This window comes from Anabrus simplex, chromosome 2 (genome assembly GCF_040414725.1).
Source record: "Anabrus simplex isolate iqAnaSimp1 chromosome 2, ASM4041472v1, whole genome shotgun sequence".
Lineage (NCBI taxonomy): Eukaryota > Metazoa > Arthropoda > Insecta > Orthoptera > Tettigoniidae > Anabrus > Anabrus simplex.
Genome location: NC_090266.1, coordinates 611,243,746 through 611,264,483, shown reverse-complemented (window position 1 = coordinate 611,264,483; position 20,738 = coordinate 611,243,746). Strand labels below are relative to the sequence as shown.

The 20,738-nt window shown below is 42.1% G+C and overlaps 1 protein-coding gene across 2 annotated transcripts in view; it reads left to right on the top strand.

The window, feature by feature from the left end:
* Positions 1 to 20,738, top strand: part of LOC136862954 (leucine-rich repeat-containing protein 51) — a 102,862-nt gene that overhangs the window by 66,021 nt on the left and 16,103 nt on the right. For both annotated transcript variants that reach the window (XM_067139248.2, XM_067139249.2), the window contains exon 3: positions 12,992 to 13,130. The gene's annotated coding sequence lies outside the window, so the exon portion shown is untranslated. The remainder of the gene's footprint in view (positions 1 to 12,991; positions 13,131 to 20,738) is intronic.

Genomic DNA, 20,738 nt, shown 5'->3' with positions numbered 1-20,738 from the left:
GCTCTCTCTCTCTGCATGAATGATGTACTGATACTGGCTTCTTCCCGGGTAAAATATTCCGGAGGTAAAATATTCCCCCATTCGGATCTCCGGGCGGGGGCTACACGAGAGGGGGCAATCATCAGGAAGTTGGATATTGACATTCTGCAAGTCGGAGCGTGGAATGTTAGAACTTTGAATCCTTGTGGTAGGTTAGAGAATATGAAAAGGGGAATGAATATACTAAAGTTAGAAGTATTTCAATCAATCAAGTAATCAATCAATCAATCAATCAATCAATCAATCAATCAATCAAGCAAGCAACCAAGCAAGCAAGCAAGCAAGCAAGCAAGCAAGCAATCACTACTGATCAGCATTTAGGGAAGTTGCCCAGCTGGCAGATTCCCTATCTGTTGTTTTCTTAGCCTTTTCTTAAATGATTGCAAAGAAATTGAAAATTTATTGAACATCTCCCTTGGTTAGTTATTCCAATCCCTAACTCCCCTTCCTATAAACGAAAAATTGCCCCAATTTGTCCTCTTGAATTCCAGCATTATCTCCATATTGTGATCTTTCCTAATTTAAAGATACCACTCAAACGTATTCGTCTACTGATGTTGATATACACTGACTGACAGAGCAAATGCAACACCAAGAAGGAGTGGTCAGAACTTTATGCCAATGGCAGGGTAGACTGACGTCACTGAGGTATGCTCATGATGTGAAATGCGCCGCTGTGCTGCGCACGTAGCGAACGATAAATGGGACACGGCGTTGGTGAATGGCCCACTTCGTACCGTGATTTCTCAGCCGACAGTCACTGTAGAACGTGTTGTCGTGTGCCACAGGACACGTGTATAGCTAAGAATGCCAGGCCGCTGTCAACGGAGGCATTTCCAGCAGACAGACGACTTTACGAGGGGTATGGTGATCGGGCTGAGAAGGGCAGGTTGGTCGCTTCGTCAAATCGCAGCCGATACCCATAGGGATGTGTCCACGGTGCAGCGCCTGTGGCGAAGATGGTTGGCGCAGGGACATGTGGCACGTGCGAGGGGTCCAGGCGCAGCCCGAGTGACGTCAGCACGCGAGGATCGGCGCATCCGCCGCCAAGCGGTGGCAGCCCCGCACGCCACGTCAACCGCCATTCTTCAGCATGTGCAAGACACCCTGGCTGTTCCAATATCGACCAGAACAATTTCCCGTCGATTGGTTGAAGGAGGCCTGCACTCCCGGCGTCCGCTCAGAAGACTACCATTGACTCCACAGCATAGACGTGCACGCCTGGCATGGTGCCGGGCTAGAGCGACTTGGATGAGGGGATGGCGGAACGTCGTGTTCTCCGATGAGTCACGCTTCTGTTCTGTCAGTGATAGTCACCGCAGACGAGTGTGGCATCGGCGTGGAGAACGGTCAAATCCGGCAGTAACTGTGGAGCGCCCTACCGCTAGACAACGCGGCATCATGGTTTGGGGCGCTATTGCGTATGATTCCACGTCATCTCTAGTGCGTATTCAAGGCACGTTAAATGCCCACCGCTACGTGCAGCATGTGCTGCGGCCGGTGGCACTCCCGTACCTTCAGGGGCTGCCCAATGCTCTGTTTCAGCAGGATAATGCCCGCCCACACACTGCTCGCATCTCCCAACAGGCTCTACGAGGTGTACAGATACTTCCGTGGCCAGCGTACTCTCCGGATCTCTCACCAATCGAACACGTGTGGGATCTCATTGGACGCCGTTTGCAAACTCTGCCCCAGCCTCGTACGGACGACCAACTGTGGCAAATGGTTGACAGAGAATGGAGAACCATCCCTCAGGACACCATCCGCACTCTTATTGACTCTGTACCTCGACGTGTTTCTGCGTGCATCGCCGCTCGCGGTGGTCCTACATCCTACTGAGTCGATGCCGTGCGCATTGTGTAACCTGCATATCGGTTTGAAATAAACATCAATTATTCGTCCGTGCCGTCTCTGTTTCTTCCCCAACTTTCATCCCTTTCGAACCACTCCTCCTTGGTGTTGCATTTGCTCTGTCAGTCAGTGTAAATGAAGTACGTTGGTCAGGCGACTACAGAATTATCAAAACAAAATCAGACAGGGGAAATGCAGGAGTTGGTGTAATAATGAATTAATAAGAAAATAGGGTTGCGGGTAAATTACAACGACCAGCATAGTGAAATGGTTATTCTTGCCAACATACACCAACCCAGTGCTCACCACAATAGTGCCTACTGGTTCGTCGGATGATGAAGAAATTAAAAGAATATATAAGGAGATAGAAGATTTAATACAATGACGTGGGTCTAATTGTGATGGGAGACTGGAATGCAGTGGTAGTCCAAGGAAGAGAAGATAATACAGTAGGAGAATTCGGACTGGGACAAAGGAATGAAAGGAGAAGTCGGCTGATTGAATTATGCACCGATCATAATTTAGTCCTTGCTAACACTTGATTTAAATATCACAAACTTCGGCTGTATACATGGACGAGGCCTGGAAACACTGGAAGGTATCAAATAGACTTCATTATTATTAGGCAGAGATTCAGAAACCAGGTGCTGGATTGCAAGACATTCCCAGATGCAGACGTGGACTCTGACCACATCGTGTTACTCATGAAATGCCATCTAAAGTTGAAAAATTGAAGAAAATAAGGAATGTAAGGAGATGGGATCTAGACAAGTTGAAAGAAAAGAGTGTGAGGGTTAGTTTCGAGGAACATGTTACTCAAGGACTAAATGCAAAGGCTGAAAGAAACACAGTAGAGGAAAAATGGACAGTCGTGAAGAATGAAATCAGTAAAGCTGCTGAAGAAAAGTTAGGAAGAAAGGAAAGATCACCTAAGTATCAATAGATAACTCAGGAGATACTAGACCTGATTGATAAACGACGAAAGTACAAGAATGCAAAACATGAGGAGGACAGAAAAGAATGCAAACGAATAAAGAATGAGGAAGATAGAATGTGCAGGACAGGTAAAGAAGAATAGCTGAAAGAGAAGTGCAAGGATGTTGAAGGTTGTATGGTCCTAAGAAAGTTAAATGCTCCATGCAGGAAGTCAAGGAAAGCTTTGGAGAAAGGCAAACTAGGTGTATGAATATTAAGGGCTCGGATGGAAAACCAATTCTAGGGAAAGAAGACAAGTCAGAAAGATGGTAGGAACACATGAAACTGTGGAGGATTAACGATGCCATTATTTTCTCTCTGTATGAATTTGTTTGTATCTTCTTTGACCTCACTAGGATTTCTCTTTTGTACGAAGTGAAGTGTAATAAGAAACTTGTGTTTACATATACGACCGCAACAATTGTATCAAAGTAAAGAATAGATGATAGGTTTCTGGAACAAGAAGAGGCTGTTGATGATGATGATGATATGGCAGGCCCAACTTTGAGGTCAGATTTCGACAGAGCATTGAGAGACCTAAGCAGGAACAAGGCGCTGGGAATTGATGACATACCCTCAGAATTACTGACTGTCTTAGGAGAAACCAGCATGGCGAGATTATCCCGTTTAGTGTGTAAGATGTATGTTACAGGGGAAATGCAATCCGATTTTCGGCAGAATGTTGTTATACGTATTCCCAAGAAAGCCGGTGCTGACAAGTGTGAAAACTACTGCACCATTAGTTCAATATCTCACGCCTGCAAAATGTTAACGCGCATTATTTACAGAAAATAGAAAGACAAAGTAGGAACTGAGTTGGGAGAAGATAAATTTGGCTTCAGAAGAAATGTGAGAACATGTGAAGCAATCCTGATTTTATGTCTGATCTTAGAGGACCGAATTAAGAAAAATAAACACATGTACATGGCGTTCGTAGATCTAGAAAAGGCATTCGATAATGTTGACTGGATCAAGCTATTTGAAATTCTGCAGGTGATCGTGATCATATACCGAGAAAGGAGAATCATTTACAATCTGTACAAAAATCAGTTTGAAGTGATAAGAATCGAGGGCTTTAAAAACAGGCAGCAATCCAGAAAGGAGTGAGGCAAGGCTGCAGTTTGTCCCCTCTCCTCTTCAATGTTTACATATAACAGGCGATAATGGAAATCAGAGTAGAATTTGGAAAGGGAATCAAAGCCCAAGTGGAGGATATCAAAACCCTGAGATTTGCCGAGCATATTGTTATTTTATCTGACTCTACAAAAGATATGGAGAAATTGCTGAATAGTATGGAGAGAGTCATGGAGAAGGAATACCATATGAATACAAATAAGTCCAAAACAAAAATAATGGAGTTGGGTCGAACGAGGTCATGTGATGCAGGAAATATTAGATTAGGAAATGAAGTCTTAAGGGAAGCAAATGAGTATTGTTACTTGGGTCATAAAATAAATAATGATGGTAGAAGTAAGGAGGACCTAAAATACAGACTAGCACAAGCAAGGAAGGCCTTTCTTAAGGAAAGGAATTTGTTCACCTCAAACATTGATATAGGAATTAGATAGATATTTTTGAAGACTTTCGTCTAGAAGGTGGCATTGTATGAAAGTGAAACGTGGGCAATAACTAGCTCATAAAGAAAGGAAAAATAGAAGCTCTTGAAATGTGGTGTTACAGAAGAATGCTGAAGGTGAGTTGGGTAGATAGAATCACGAATGAAGAGATACTGAATCGAATCGGTGAGAGGAGATCGATTTGGCTAAATTCGACGAGAAGAAGAGATAGAATGATAGGACACATCTTAAGACACCCAGGACTTGTACAGCTGATTGTTAAGGGAAGTGTAGGGGGTAACAACGGTAGAGGTAGACCAAGGTACGAATATGACAAGCAGATTAGAGCAGCTGTATGTTGTAGTAGTCATGTAGAAATGAAAAGGTTAGCACAGGGTGGGTGTTATGGAGGCTGCATCAAACCAGTGTATGGACTGTTGACTCAAGCAACAACAGGTGCTTGGCAGGGTTAGGTGAAGGTATTTAGAATCAAGTAGGGGAATATGTGAGGTGAGTCCACAAAATATGAATTTCACAGCACGAAAGCATTCCGGTGAGCACTTGTCTATACCCTGGGCATCGTTGTTTCGCTTCCTCTGAAAAGAAAAAAATAAGTTGCCTAAAACCGACCCATTTATACTCACTGATTTCCTGAGCCCTGCTGACGTTTGCTAGCAATGATTCGGTCAATTTTTGGCTCGATTGTGCTGGCAGGCAGTACTTTCATTACTGCATTAAGATGTATGTCTGTTAGCCGAGATCGGAATCGAGATTTGTTGATCTCCATATTAGCTAAGAACTGTTCATATCTGTAAGTACTTCCAAGTAGTGATGGGCAGTCTGAGACGAGGTCTCGAGATTTCTCGGGATTTCTGGAGACTAGCGCAGGCACTATTTCTCGCGAGAAATTTCGAGAGATCTCGAGAGCGTTGTCCCCGCATTGTGCGGCGAGCAGCGTGTCGTAGGCCTACAGGTAGTCGGAGCTGAATGTTGTTTGTGCCATGCATGTGAATAGCCAACCATGGGCCTTCTCAATTTCGTTAATACGTGTCAGCAAGCGACTAGGGCGTTCATTTCTACCGAGGTCTATTTTGACGCAGTATAACATAATTATAAAGGATACGCATTCTGGCATTTTATGCACTGGTAGGTACACGAATGAGTGGTTTAAGTACAGGCCCTGACGGCTACTGTAGGTACACGTACCTGGATACTAGAGGCGTGCATCATTCGAACTCGAGACGAGGCAAGATGCGCCTTGCTATATATGCAACCACCATTACGCATGAGTTGAATGTGTAATCTAAAATGCTTCCGTTTGCTCCAATTCTTTCGACATGTAGGTGTACATCGTTATTAGACCCCGCATTCAATAACATATGACCACTGCTTGTCGTTTACCGATATTTTGGTGACGAAGGAAATAATTCCTTACTATAGAGTATTCGCGTCATAATTAGGTACTTCGATATATGACGGTGCAAAATGAAATTGTGTCTAGTTGTACGCGACAACTTGAAGGCGATGTCCGGAACGCAACGTAAGTCGTGGATGTCGGTTATTTTTAAGAGATGTAACATAGCACAGCCCACTGTGTTGCTTATTCAAAAGAAGTAATATACATCGGCAGAAATACGTTTGGGATGATCCGGCACTTACAAACGCATAATATCAATGAAGACGAATTGTCACAGAACACTTCCGGCCCGGTCTGAATCACAAGAAGCTACCCTGCCGACAACGATTGTGAGTACTCCAGGTAGGTTTACATCCTAATAACAGTTATTATCAAATTATACGGGTTATTCATCTAAGATGTCCACCTGACGTAACTCGTGAACAGTTTAAGATACTGGTATTCTATCTTCACTTTCGTTAATGGTATTAAGGAGCTCATAGTTCAACATGCAGTGCTTTTGACAAAATATATCATCACACAGTTCTCATATGAGAACTGCTGATGATAACTATCAAGCTTACACTCGTAGTTACTGGGACGTCGCGTCGCACAGCTCGCAGCACACGAGAATCGCTCTCGAGAGCTTTGCCCATTACCCCTGCTGAAAGAATTGGAGCAAAGTCAGGCATTTTAGATTACACGTTCCACTCATGTGTAATGGGGGTTGCATATGCAGCAAAGAACGTCTTTCCCGTCTCAGATTCGAATAATGCACGCCTCCAGTATCCAAATAGGTGTACATCCTATCTACAGTTATTCACAAATTATGCAGGGTTAATCAGCTAAGATGTCCACCCCCAAATGAGTCGTGAACAGTTTAAGATACTGACATTCTATTTTCACTTTCGTTAATGGTATTAAGAGGTTCATAGTTGAACATGCAGAACTTTTCCAGGCTTTTGACAAAATGTATTGGCTCACACGTTTTCGTATGAGAACGTCATTTCACGCAATAACTGCCAATGATATACTATCAAGTTTACAGTCGTAGTTGCTGGTACGTCGCACAGCTTGCACTGCAGGAGGATCGGTCTCGAGATTCTCGCGCGAGTCTCGAGATCTGTGACATCAGTCTTGAGAGTCTCGAGCGAGAGCGTTGCCCATCACTACTTCCAAGGATTGACAGGCTTCTGCTGCAAATATTCGGAGTTGTGGGAAGCATAATGGGACAAGTGTTCGGTAAAAATCAATAATTTCCCCTTCTTTGTACTCCTGCTTCAGCCGCGCGTCACATATTAACTCTACAAGTTTCATTTTATATTCAGGGATTCTTCTTCTGTTTGAACACTAAGTGATGCGAAAAAGAGCAGCAACTTTCATTTCACTGTACTGATGTACATGATACAGATCATATTGACAGCGAACATTAAACTTTTTGCAGATGGCATGCTTTTTACACAATAGTCACTGAGCTTCTCGTTCATGTTCGGAACTTAGGAAACAGTGCTACTATTCCGAGTCACATCTACCGTAATTTTTCCTCCTACCTCGGTCGTCTTGCATACAGTGCTATTATTCCGAGTCATATCTACCGTAATTTTTCCTCCTACCTCGGTCGTCTTGCGTACAGTGCTACTATTCCGAGTCATATCTACCGTAATTTTTCCTCTTTCCTCGGTCGTCTTGCATACTCCTTTTGTTTCACGTGGCACGAAGAGATCTGGTTTACTCGTTCCTGCTGTGAGCGAACGCACTGTCAGTTCAACTCCCTTCCCTTCCGCCTGAAGGGAGAATTTCTGCCCGCAGGCGTGCGAGGTCATTTCTAGACCGTGCGATATCTTACTGTGAGCACTGTTCGCAGGGGAGTATTCTCCTTGAATACAAGGCATTCATTGCATGCGTTATAATAACGCAAAGAACTGTCTGAAGTACGATTATAGGTTGTTTCAAGTCAAATATTAACGATTTCATCTCTCAGAACTTCAAAAGTTCCACGCAACTGTACTAGTTTCGTTGCTTGACTACGTGTGGTGCTGGTATAGTCTCGCCATCTATTCCACTCTAGAAAGAAAGAGACAGAAAATGGAGAAGTTAAGGATGTAAAGCATTCAATTTTAAAATTGCATTCGGGTGCACACATAGTTCTGACACCCTCCGAATGATGTCGCTACAATTGAAACTTGGTCAGACTTTGCCACCCCATACACGCGCTACCCTCTTCCATCTGTTAGTATCTTGGAGAAAGACGGCATGTCCAAGTTTACAGCGAACGGGACCCACGGATTGCCCCCTAGCGTGAACCCAATGTGACGAAAGTGACCAATGCCACTGGGTGTCTTGCCTTCAGTGTTTGAGTTGTAGCTGACTAGTGAGTTCATTCATTGTGTGTTTTGATGATTAGTGAGTTCATTCTGTGTGTGCTGTTCCTGTGCTATTCGTCGTTTTCGGTGTTTTATTATATGTTTTGCATTTGTGGCGTTAACGATGGATGGGTCTAAAACGGATATAATTGTAAATCTGTTTGAAAAGCCATTTACTGGCCGTTCGTTTGATGAAAAGATTCATATAGTTAAAGCCGGGAGACCTCTCCCTTCCCTCACAAATTTAGAAACAGAAAACAAGAATTGTGTTCGCACATTCAATCCAGAAACTTACAGTAAAACTGTTTGGCTCTGCGCCTCTGAGTCACTAAACAAATTATTCTGTTGGCCTTGCTTACTGTTTCTTGCTGAAAATTCCCCTTGGAACAGCAAGAAACCTGGATATGCAGATCTCAACAATCTGCACACTGCTATTGCGAGGCACGAGAGATCAGACTGTCATATCTACGCATGGATATCCTTAGGTACCTTTGGTAAAACTAGGATAGCTTTGCAGTTGAATAAGCAGAAGTAGGAAAATGTTCTAAGGCACAACGAAGCCGTTAAGAAAAATAGGGAAATTCTGAAATGGCTGACTGCCGTGACATGCTTTTTGCGGAAGCATGAGTTACCATTCCGTGGGCACAATCAGGCTAGTGAATCCAACAACAGAGGGAATTACGTAGAACTAATTATATCGTTAGCCGAGTTTGATGAAAAATTAGACAATCACTTCACAACAGCAAGTGTATTTACAGGACTCTCTCCACTCATTCATAACGATTTAATTCAAAGCATCTGCACCGTAATGACCGCCGAAATAAACATTCAGGTTGGGGAAGCTAAATTCGTAGGAATTATGATCGATGAGACTTCTGATGTTTCGAACTTTTCACAGTTATCTGTTGTCCTCAGACACGTTCATAATGGTGATGTTGAAAGATTTGTTGGTTTTTATAATGTGAGTTCTGATAGGACAGCGAAAGTATTGGTGAGACTTGCGACTGAGTGTCTGGATAACTTTGACTGCCGCGAAAAATTAGTTGCGCAGACTTTCGATGGAGCGGCGGTGCTTGCCGGTCAGCTAAATTAAAAGTAGTAGTTCCTGAGGCTGTGTTCACCCACTGCTACGCTCACAAGCTTAATTCAGTCCTCTCTCAAGCCGAGTCATGCACAAAAGAATGTATATTCGGTTAGGGCCACGAAGCGGCCAGCAGGCCTCTAGCATCCTCCGGACAGTATTGGCTGGTAGCGACAGGTCAGGTTGTGATCCACCGAAAACAAATTATAATGACTGGTTAGGTTGTGATCCACCGAAAACCACTGATTGTCACAGGGTTAGGTTCGACAGGATTTGTAATTGACCGATTGTTGTCATTGAAACCACTGTCGTGACGATTAAATGCAATAAACATAAAACTGAACCAATTGAATTGCTTTTCCTGAAGAGCAATTCAGGAAATTGATTGAAGTTTATGGAAAATATTTTGATATAGTACGACTTAAATCCGAATTGAGGGCAATGTTCACTTCTGAAGACTTCAAAGATAAGACTGTGGCTCAAATCCAGAAATTCCTATTGACCAGTGGTCTCCACAGCGGTCTTCCCGAGCTTTATAAGTTGTGCACATTGATTACAACTATTCCGGCTATATCACCATCTGTAGAACGCTCTTTCTAGGCCCTAAAGCGAATACAATAGTTCGTCCGCAATTCTCAAATTCAAAGTTGCCTCTCTGCATTAGGAATGGTATCTATAGAGAAGGATCTTCTTGTTGATATGAAAACACGTGAGGACTTCTACAGTGACGTCACCAAGGATTTCTGCAAAATGAATTGCAGGGTCGAGTTCACGTACATGTAATTAGGGTGAGTAGAATTGAAATTTACTTAATAAATTGTGTTACTGCATGGTTACTTGTTGCATGCCTCGGTGGAGATTCCAGGATACGCCACTGACTCTTCGGCATTTCTGTTCTAGATAAACGAAATTTGAGAGAAGTGTTTGCACATCTGAAAGATGACGCCTATTTAAATTTGCGCGCTAGTCGACAAAGAGTGGTGCTAGTAGCTTCTCTATGACAATACAAAGTATGCTTGCTTTAAATGCGTGCTGTATTCTCCGTGAGAGTTAGCCATCGTGCGGTGTTGACGTTGTGAGGTAGGCGTGAGTCGAACGTGCCTTTATGAAGACGAAGAAACCAGAATCAGCAGCTTAACGAGTTTAAACGAGGCTGTATAATCGTGTTACAAGAAGGTGTATGTTCTTTCCGCGATATTACAGAAAGAGTGCATCGGTGTTGACAATAATGATCGCGGTAAGGCACTGTCTCAAGGAGAGCGGATTCTGTCCACATACGGGCTAGTACGGAGAAGGAAGTCCACCGAATTCGCCTCGTGGCTGTGGTGGATCGTACTGCACCCGCAGGAGCCATTAAAGATTCAGTTGGGACCAGAGTGACAAAGCGAAATATAACAAATCGATTACTTTAGGGACAACTCCGAGCCAGACGTCCTGTAGCGTTCATGCCACTAACTCCGAATCATTGCCAGCTACGAATTCAGCAGTGTCAAGCTAGGGCTCATTGAAGGACGGAGGAGAAATTTGTTGTGTTCTCAGATGAGAACAGTTTTTGTCTTGGTGCCAGTGATGGCCGTAGTTTGGTAAGGAGGAGGCCATATGAACGCTTGGAATCAACCTGCCTGCGGCATCGACACATTGGACTTCCTATGACAGCAGGAGAACTCTCTCGTCGTTTTTCCGAGAACCTTGACAGTGGATTTGTACGTCAGACTGGTGCTGGACCGGTTGTGCTGCCATTCATTCGCAGTATACAAGGAGGTGTTTTCCTACAGGAGAACACTCCTCATACCACTGCTGTCACCCAGCGTGCTGTACAGAGTGTCGATCTGTTGCCTTGATCTGCGAGATCACCAGACCTTTCGCACACTGAGCACGTATGGGACATTGTGAGACGACAAATCCAGCAACATCCAGTACCATCATTAAGCGTTGCTGATTTGACTGACCAAGTACAACGGGCGTCGAACTTCATCACACAAAATGACATACGGACCTGTAAGACACAATGCATGCAACGTTTGCATGCTTGCATTCAAAATCGTGGCGACCACAGCGATGTACCACCATGCCACATATCTTCTCGCGCATACTTGAAGCTGTGGCCTGGAAACTTTAAATGTCACCTAGACAATTGCTTAGCCTAAATTACATTCCCCTAAACTAATGCCTGCTTGGTGGTAGGTGTATTATCTTATCCTGTGCTGCTGTCCAGATTTGTACACCAAATATTGTATGCCGTTTTGTGGCACTTGCCACAACGCACGAATCCAACATAGTCCAGTGACTCTATCGCAAACAAGCTCGATTGACTAACATATGCAATTATTCACTCGCATTACTCGTTGGTTCTTTTATTCGGCACATGTGCTCCAATCTTTTCTACAACAGTTGTCTTGCTCTCTTTAACCGCCCCCTCTCAAACATCACAAGAAAGACACGAGGCGTACTGACGGGAATCGACGGAAGCGACCGTGACCGGCCCAGCATCGGATATTGCGTACAGTGCGTAGACAATTTCTTTATTTTGCCGTGTTCGCGCAGCCAAGGATCGCACTTGCATTGCGGGATCCCTACCTGCTACGTAAAATACAGATAGGGAATCTGCCACTTGGGGGACTGCCCTAAATGCAGATCAGTGTTGATTGATTGATTGATTGATTGATTGATTGATTGATTGATTGATTGATTGATTGATTGATTGATTGATTGATTGATTGATTGATTGATTGATTCGTATGACTGCATCACAGCGGACGGGGAGCAGCAAAGCGACCGAAACATGCAGGGAAGCGTAAGCTACCTCCGAACCTCAGACACTAGGCAGCTCAACAATATGCAGGACCTTGGTGCATACCATGGGGGCAGCCCGCCTGAACAGCCCTAGTATAAATATAACTGTGTATATCGGATTATTTCTTAGTTTGATGTTACGATTAGATATGTTTCTAAAGAAGAATATCTTATAGAAGAATTGTATTCAGTCTATTTAATTGTGTTGCAAACACTGATTCACCACCATATCGATTTTCCATGTTGCAACAGTACAGACTCATCGGCAAGAGCCATTTAATTTAAGAAATGTTAATTTATTTTATTATTTATTATCGGTTTCTTTTTGTAAATATTCCAGGGTGTTTCTAAATCCCATCCCCACCCCCGTCTACGCATATGGTTCAAATTATAGAGTTTAGTAATTTTTCAGGTGCTGGGGCTGGACCTTAAAGGCAACGGCCTCTGCCTTCCTAGCCCTAGATCTTTCGTATCCCATCGTCGCCAAATGCCCTGAGTCGGTGCGACGTTAAAACACTTGCAAAATATATTTTGTTGGAAAATTGCACTCCATTTCATAGATAAACTGAGCCAGAAAAGGTTAAATTACTCGATGTATTATTCTTCCTCTTTTCCTTTCTGATGTTTTTGAAATTAATTGGGGTCGGCACTTGTTGGGGATTTGGCCCTGTTTTACGGCTGGATGATCTTTCTGACACCAACAGTATGTGGAGGGATGTATTTACTATTGCGTGTTTCTGTGGTGGTTGGTAGTATTGTGATGTATATGAAGAGGACTTTATTAAGACGAACAAAACTACCCAGTCCCCGAGCCAGATCCTTATAATAGTGTGTCTTTCGTTTCGGAAGGTCATCATAAGCACGTCCTTTCCCGCGACGTCCCTCATTCACTTTCTCTTCAGGTCCATATAGTGATGATTTCTTTGTATATTTTCAGGAGCTGGAAGTGGAAATTGCCAAGCTCCGCTCCAGGGCATGCTTCTGTCCTACAGACACCAACCTCTCAGCACTTCAGAGGCGGTATGCTCTGGAGTTACGACGGGTCTAACTTAAACACCCGTCGTGGGAAGGCTAAGGTTTGTAATTTACGTCACAAATCATACAATCAAATTGACATGAAAAACAATTACGTTCTACATAGGTTTTCCACATGTATCAACATAGGGAGAACATATTTCAGTTAATCCCAGTGGTGGATCCTACAAGTAATCGGATGGGAGATGCACTATTTTTTATATAAATAACCAGGTGCGGTTTTGCCCTTAGGTCACACGGTGACGTGCCCTACCGTCCATGAGCACTTAAAAGAACACGTATTTATGACGTTATTTTTCTATAAAAGGTGTTTTGTGTAGCTTTTTTGCATTACCCTCCTTTGCCGTATGATGGAAGAAAATTTCAACATAGTAATGGTCACATTCTAGTTGTGAACTTCCTCTCTCATTCGCCAGCACCATACCCTCACTTACTGTTGTGAGGGGAGGATGGGGAGTTACGGTGAAATCCACTAAGGTTACAAATATATTGAGACAGGACACTTTGGCACTATAATACATCTTCTGCATAGTCGATATTCTGTACACTAGATGGTGACAGGAACAGGTTCATTAACTTTCTTTAGAGTAGGTTTGTAGGTCGAACGAAATTTCCTTTTCTTTTTTTTTTTTTTTCAGAAAGATTCAACTCCCTTTTTGCAGCGAGGAAAAGTTTTCTCATGATAGAAACTGTATGCAATTAGAAACACAAGTAATGTGAGGAAAAATATAAACTGACGAGAGAAATGCTCGTGTAGTATTTGCTTTCGTCCGCCTCTGTGGTGTAGTGGTTAGTGTGATTAGCTGCCACCCCCAGAGGCCCGGGTTCGATTCCCGGCTCTGCCACGAAAATTTGAAAAGTGGTACGAGGGCTGGAACGGGGTCCACTCAGCCTCGGGAGGTCAACTGAGTAGAGGTGGGTTCGATTCCCACCTCAGCCATCCTGGAAGTGGTTTTCCGTGGTTTCCCACTTCTCCTCCAGGCAAATGCCGGGATGGTACCCAACTTAAGGCCACGGCCGCTTCCTTCCCTCTTCCTTGTCTATCCCTTCCAATCTTCCCATCCCCCACCAAGGCCCCTGTTCAGTACAGCAGGTGAGGCCGCCTGGGCGAGGTACTGATCATTCTCCCCAGTTGTATCCCCCGATCCGATGTCTGAAGCTCCAGGACACTGCCCTTGAGGCGGTAGAGGTGGGATCCCTCGCTAAGTCCGGGGGAAAAGCCAACCCTGGACAATAAACAGATTAAGAAAGAAAGTATTTGCTTTCACTGTTTTAGAATGAACCAAACCAGTGGCGCCAATGTAGCAATTTTTTCACTAGACCTAGCGGTTTCGAGATGTTCCTAGCAGGGGAAGTTTAAAAACATGATGTGTTCATGTAGGGATTTGGTGGTTATTTCAACTTCTGCTACGGACATAGAAACATTAGTTCTCATTAAAGGAAGTTAGCGGATTTACGTTTCGGCTGAACCAAACACAATTGATGAGCGGAAAGTAAACACATGGTTACTGTTTATTGTAGTATGCGGTTAGGGTGCATGTCACTGTTCGTTACATTTTAGAAAATTCTTCTTTGTGGATATTCAAGTGGTGTTCGCGTATGATGTGTCAGTTATAGTAAATGAAATGCGCTAGGTGATATGCTTAAAGCCGGCCCCGTGGTGTAGGGGTAGCGTGCCTGCCTCTTACCCGGAGGCCCAGGGTTCGATTCCCGGCCAAGTCAGAGATTTTTACCAGGACCTGAAGGCTGGTTCGAGGTCCACTCAGCCTACGTGATTACAATTGAGGAGCTATGCGACGGTGAGATAGCGGCCCCGGTCTAGAAAGCCAAGAATAACGGCCGAGAGGATTCATTGTGCTGACCACACGGCACCTCGTAATCTGCAGGCCTTCGGGCTGAGCAGCGGTCGCTTGATAGGCCAAGGCCCTTCAAGGGCTGTAGTGCCATGGGGTTTGTTTTTAGTTTTTTTGAGATACCGGTACTTAAAATCTAACGCTATAAATTGCGAGGATTTATTGCTTGCAAAGGAATTAGGTCCACCACGACTAGAACATTGTATAACTCGGCGTAGAACAGTAACTTCAATAAACATGTGAAGGAAAAATAGGAATGGACGTGTCGTTGTCAGTTAACTAAATTTTTACAACAATCTGCTTTACGTCATTATACAATTTATTTAATTTATTATATAAATAATAAAAATTCCAACATTTATTGGACAACCTTTCAGGAATGTTTATTGTTTTGATACCTACGCTTGACGTCCTCTCAGATAGTGAATACTTCTGTCCTTGTCTTAACAAGGGACCATCAACCAATGTTAAGAAAACTTGAAACCGATTTATACACCATTCGAAAGAGCAGATTGGAATGTGTAAAACCCTCCAATGTTACATCCTATCGTGCATGTATCTATGAGGTACAGGGCGGTAAAGGTGTGCGGGTGGGGGTCGTCAGTGCCCGATCGGAGTGAAGTTATTTTCAACTGCTGGCGCAATGCAAGGAGAAGTGGGTGAGAGATAATAATAATAATAATAATAATAATAATAATAATAATAATAATAATAATAATAATAATAATAATGGATTTAAGTCTTACTAACTACTTTTTATGGTTTTCGGAGACGCCGAGGTGCAGCAATTTAGTCCAACAGGAGTTCTTTGACGTGCAAGTAAATCTCCCGACACGAGACTGACATATTTGAGCACCTTCCAATACCATCGGACTGAGCCAGGATCGAACCTGCCAAGTTGGGTTCAGAAGGCCAGCGCTTCAACCGTCTGAGCCACTCCGTCCGGCAGGGCGAGAGAGAGAGAGAGAGAGAGAGAGAGAGATAGAGAGAGAGAGAGTGGGAGTGGGAGACAGCACTGGTCGTGCAATGAACCATGTGAACATCGTACACCTGTTGAACTACGTATTCATTTCTTTAAATCATAACGCAGTAATAAAAACTTGGAATTAATTTGTACATGTTCTAAAGACACAATTAAATATTAACCTACGGTTGTGTTGTAATCGCATGAGGGGAAAAACATTCTAGATAAACATTTAAACACTGGTATGTATGTATGTATGTATGTATGTATGTATGTATGTATGTATGTATGTATGTATGTACTGATTAAACAATTACGTACTCACCAATAATGTGCCAGTCGTGTTTAATCCCCTTCAACCTATTCAGTCTCCTGTGAATGATAATGGAAATTAAGAAAAAATATTCGAAACACATTCCTGCACCAGCTACATTTGAGTAAAGAAAGCTGATTACGAACATTACTGTCCTCCATACGGTGTTTGTAAGTACCAGTTCCTTTTCTAATACAGTAGTCTGTGCTATTTTCAAAAGTTTCATTCGTGCTAATTAGGCCCGCTAATTTCCACTCATGTCTATCTGACAAGCGCGGTAAACATTCCTGATTTTAGATCAATGACAATCGTTTGATTATATTGTTACGCTGTTGCAAGTTCACATCGATATTATTTAACACAACGAAATCACAGATATGTCGGTCCATTGTACGTGTCAATCAGTCAATACTAATCTGCATTTAGGGCGGTTGCCCAGGTGGCAGATTTCCTATTTGTTGTTTCCTAGCCTTTTCTTAAATGATCTCAAAGAAATTGGAAATTTATTGAACATCTCCCTTGGTAAATTATTCCAATCCGTAACTCCTTTCCCTATAAACGAATATTTGCCCCAATTTATCCTCTTGAATTCCAACTTTATCGTCATATTGAACCCATAATTCTAACTTGCTAAAATTGCAACTACAAGATGGAGTGCAACCATATTTTTTATTGCAAGCTCATCTCGCGTTCTGTGGCTTGACAACTCACAGCGGGGAGCGGCCCACTAATTCGAACGAGATCGGAACATTTGGGCAGACCTCGGTTTAAGAATTTTGGGAAATACCTGATGAAGCTTAAGCCCACAGGGTGGAAATGTATTTAATTAGATCTGGAAGGAAGTTGGCTTGATGGAAACACGTGTCAAGGACATACAGTAAAAATGCGCGGCAACCCTATTGCACGAAATTAATTAATTACGCCCGTTAAAGTAAAAGGAAAAATCAGCACACAACACCATCATGCTGGAAAATTAGGTGAAATCTCTCGAGTGAGTCTTGCAGAAATCGGTCCAGTGGTCTTCAATCGGAATGAATGCACCACAGTACACAACGCCAAGCGGAGCGTCCCTAAAAATGCATAAATAATTCCTCCTCAACCAGGAGCGTCAGTCGTCATTCTATATTCCGAGAGTGTGAACCTACGTCAGGCAACATAAGAAGAAGACTTAAATTGGGAGAAATAGACTTGTAGAATCTCTAAAGCCAGTTGGCTTGAAGGTTCAATATTTTATCAAGTGGTAAATGGTGAATGAAGACTAAATTAGCTATTTGAAACTCGTAGTAATGCCATCTATTACGGTTGGGGAAGAAAATTATAAGTTTAATAACTATAGGATTCCTGAACTTCTCATAGATAGTTGTGTGAATTACTGCGGAGAGTGTTATTTTTTTGTAATCTGTAAGGGAGGACGATAGTCTGGCGGAGATAAGCTTCGTGTCTCACGGTCAATCACACTTGTGAACATCTGGATAGAAGGGAGTTGGGAAGATTCCACGCATTATTTGAGTTCTCGATATGAAGCGAAGAGGTTTAGCTATTTTATCTGTATAGGATAATATATTGTAATGTGTGTTGCTTCAAGCTAAGCGTAAAATCCGTGAATGTATAAGGTAATATTTAATTGAAGAGTGTATCCTACAATTATGAAGGGCTAAGTTGGAGTTGGCTGGCATAAAATGAAGCTGAGATAACTACACGCAAAACGACTACAATTACAGGTCTGTGTAATTTAAATATTATGTTTTGTAGTTAGAGATGTAAAAGCTTGTACCTTTAAATTAAGTAATTAATAAATCAGAACATCTATTTGCATAAGTGGCGTCTGTAATCAACTATATTGCGATGATGAAGAAGTGTCTTGTCGTTATTCTAGTGTGGAGGCGTATTGTCTGATATTTATATCAGCGTGCGAGACTTTAAAATGTGTTTATATTTCTTTAATAAAATTTAGAAGTGAAGTTAAATATTGCAATGAAAATCAATGAAATAATGTTCGGGCCGGTAAAATTTACAAATAATGATAACGATAAAATAACCATTATGAGTGTGATGGGAAGTCAAATATCAAATTTTCCAATAATAATAATAATAATAATAATAATAATAATAATAATAATAATAATAATAATAATAATATTCACGTCAGGATAAAATTGAGATGATAAATTATGCTTTCAGCAGTTATAAGTGAGATTTGCGGCTTATATCGAAATCCAGTGAGGTATAATAAAGTTGGCATTTTTGGGAAACTTAAATTTTGTGGCACCGTGTATTTGTGATACAGAAAGTCACGGTATGCTATTTTGCTCCTGTGGTCAGGAAAAATTTAGAGAAGTAAATTGCGAGATCATTATAAAGTTGTTTGGTCATGGGATCGCTTCTATTCAAAACTTTTAAAACAAGGGGAAAATTGATTGTAATGGAAATGAAATATTGTGAGAATAGTTACGAAGATGTTAAAGGCAGAGTGTGCTTGTATTTTATGAGTGATGTAGCATGAGCAGGATGCCGAGGATAAGAGGTCCTGTACTTCGACGGAGAGGAATTTTTGCGGCATGGTGTATAAGTTGAGGTGTAATATTTCTGAGACAGGCTGTATAAGATGAACGATGTCATGTAGCAATCCAGAATGGTTGATGAATTTAAAGGTTGTCAAATCTAAATGAGCGCGTTGGAACGCCCAATTTAAGTGGAAGTTGGTGTTCTCCCATGATTATTATTATTATTTTATGTAAGACCGTAGGAAACTGCAGTTCAGTCTAAGTGACGGTTCTATTTGGTACCAGTGAAGTGCAGTTTCCTGATAGCCGACCTCAGGAATGAAATACATTCTGACACACTGTCAAGGTAATACTTGATTATTGTAAATTGAATTCTATTCTGCATCTTTACGAGACGAAATCATCGCTGACTAGAAACATTGCGGATGTGAACAATGTATTTTATTAGAATGATAGTTTAGCTTGAGTAGAATGATGGAAAGTTAATTCACTGGACAATTTACGGTGATGCCTGTTTGGAATGTTAACATGGAAGGCCAGTTGGAGCCTCACACTCGAGTTATGCCGTGAAAATCGTGATGGTATTGATTATTGTTTTCAATGATATCACGTAATATCAAACGAGATTTGAGTTTATTTCTATTCAGCGAACTTCACTGCATGTGTTAAGATTGTATTGAGGAACAGATTAAACTATTCGGACATGTTGTTTAACTTCGATTTCACGCTTTATTGTAAGAAATGGACACAGTAATATTTCCATGCTCGAGTTATTTTTGTAGCGAATTTAACTTCATGTGTTATAGTTTCAACGAGGATCAGATTTAATTATCCGGGCATTGTATTAAAGTTTCTATTTCGCCTGACAGAATGTATGATGTGTAGATACCATAGATTTAGGATGCTGCATGCATTATATAACTTACGGATATGTAGACACTAACTTTGGCTCGACGACAGGATTAGGGAGTCTTCTGTACATAGTCAAGTCTTAGGTCAGTCATTTTTGCGAATCGACTTGAACGACGTTAGTGTTTGCAATACCGAGCTCGATAGCTGCAGTCGCTTAAGTGCGACCAGTATCCAGTATTCGGGAGATAGTGGGTTCGAACCCCACTGCCGGCAGCCCTGAAGATGGTTTTCCGTGGTTTCCCATTTTCACACCAGGCAAATGCTGGGGCTGTGCCTTAATTAAGGCCACGGACGCTACCTTCCTAATCCTAGCCCTTTCCTTTCCCATCGTCGCCATAAGACCTATCTGTGTCGGTGCGACGTAAAGCAGCTTGCAAGAAGTGTTTGCAGTAGTGGATACGAATGTGAAAGGTATTAGCAGGTACTATTTAGGCCATGTTTTGGCATACTTTTTACTAGCCAGAAGGTGCTCACATAATAGCGTTGCATCAGTAGTGGCAGGAATGTAAGGGTTGTCCCACGTGGAACCTAGCTAATGGAGACTGATCCTTACTGCTTAGTCGCGCGTGTTCATGTTCGATGAACTTTGGTTTTATATTTATTTTATTTTCTTTACTTTAAGATTTATTGTTCGGGTGTTCGATATATTATGATAATGCCGTGTGTTGACACTTAGTCGATTTATGTATGATTTACACTACAAATTCAGTTTCGATTCGTCAGTCGTTAGAATATTTTATTTTCATTTTTCGTTATTCACATTATTTATGTGAGACGTTGATCTATCGATCACTTGTAGTTTAATTTAATGGGACAAGTGTAGGTAGACAGATTTGTAATGGTAGTCGCAGTTATAGAAAATCGGAAAGATTTCCTTTCGTGTGTTTTACTGTGGACTTGTAATTTAACAAATTTAACGACGTAAATGTTTTATAAGCTGAAAGTTGGTTTAGTAAGAACATTTTCATGTGATTTATCACTTTTCTATAACTTTAGTGTTTGGCAATTCTTCTAAATGCATAATGAATTAATGTTTTGCTGCATTTCGCAGTATTGTTACTTCAGGACGACGTAACCTAAGATCCCCTCGGATCAATTGTTGT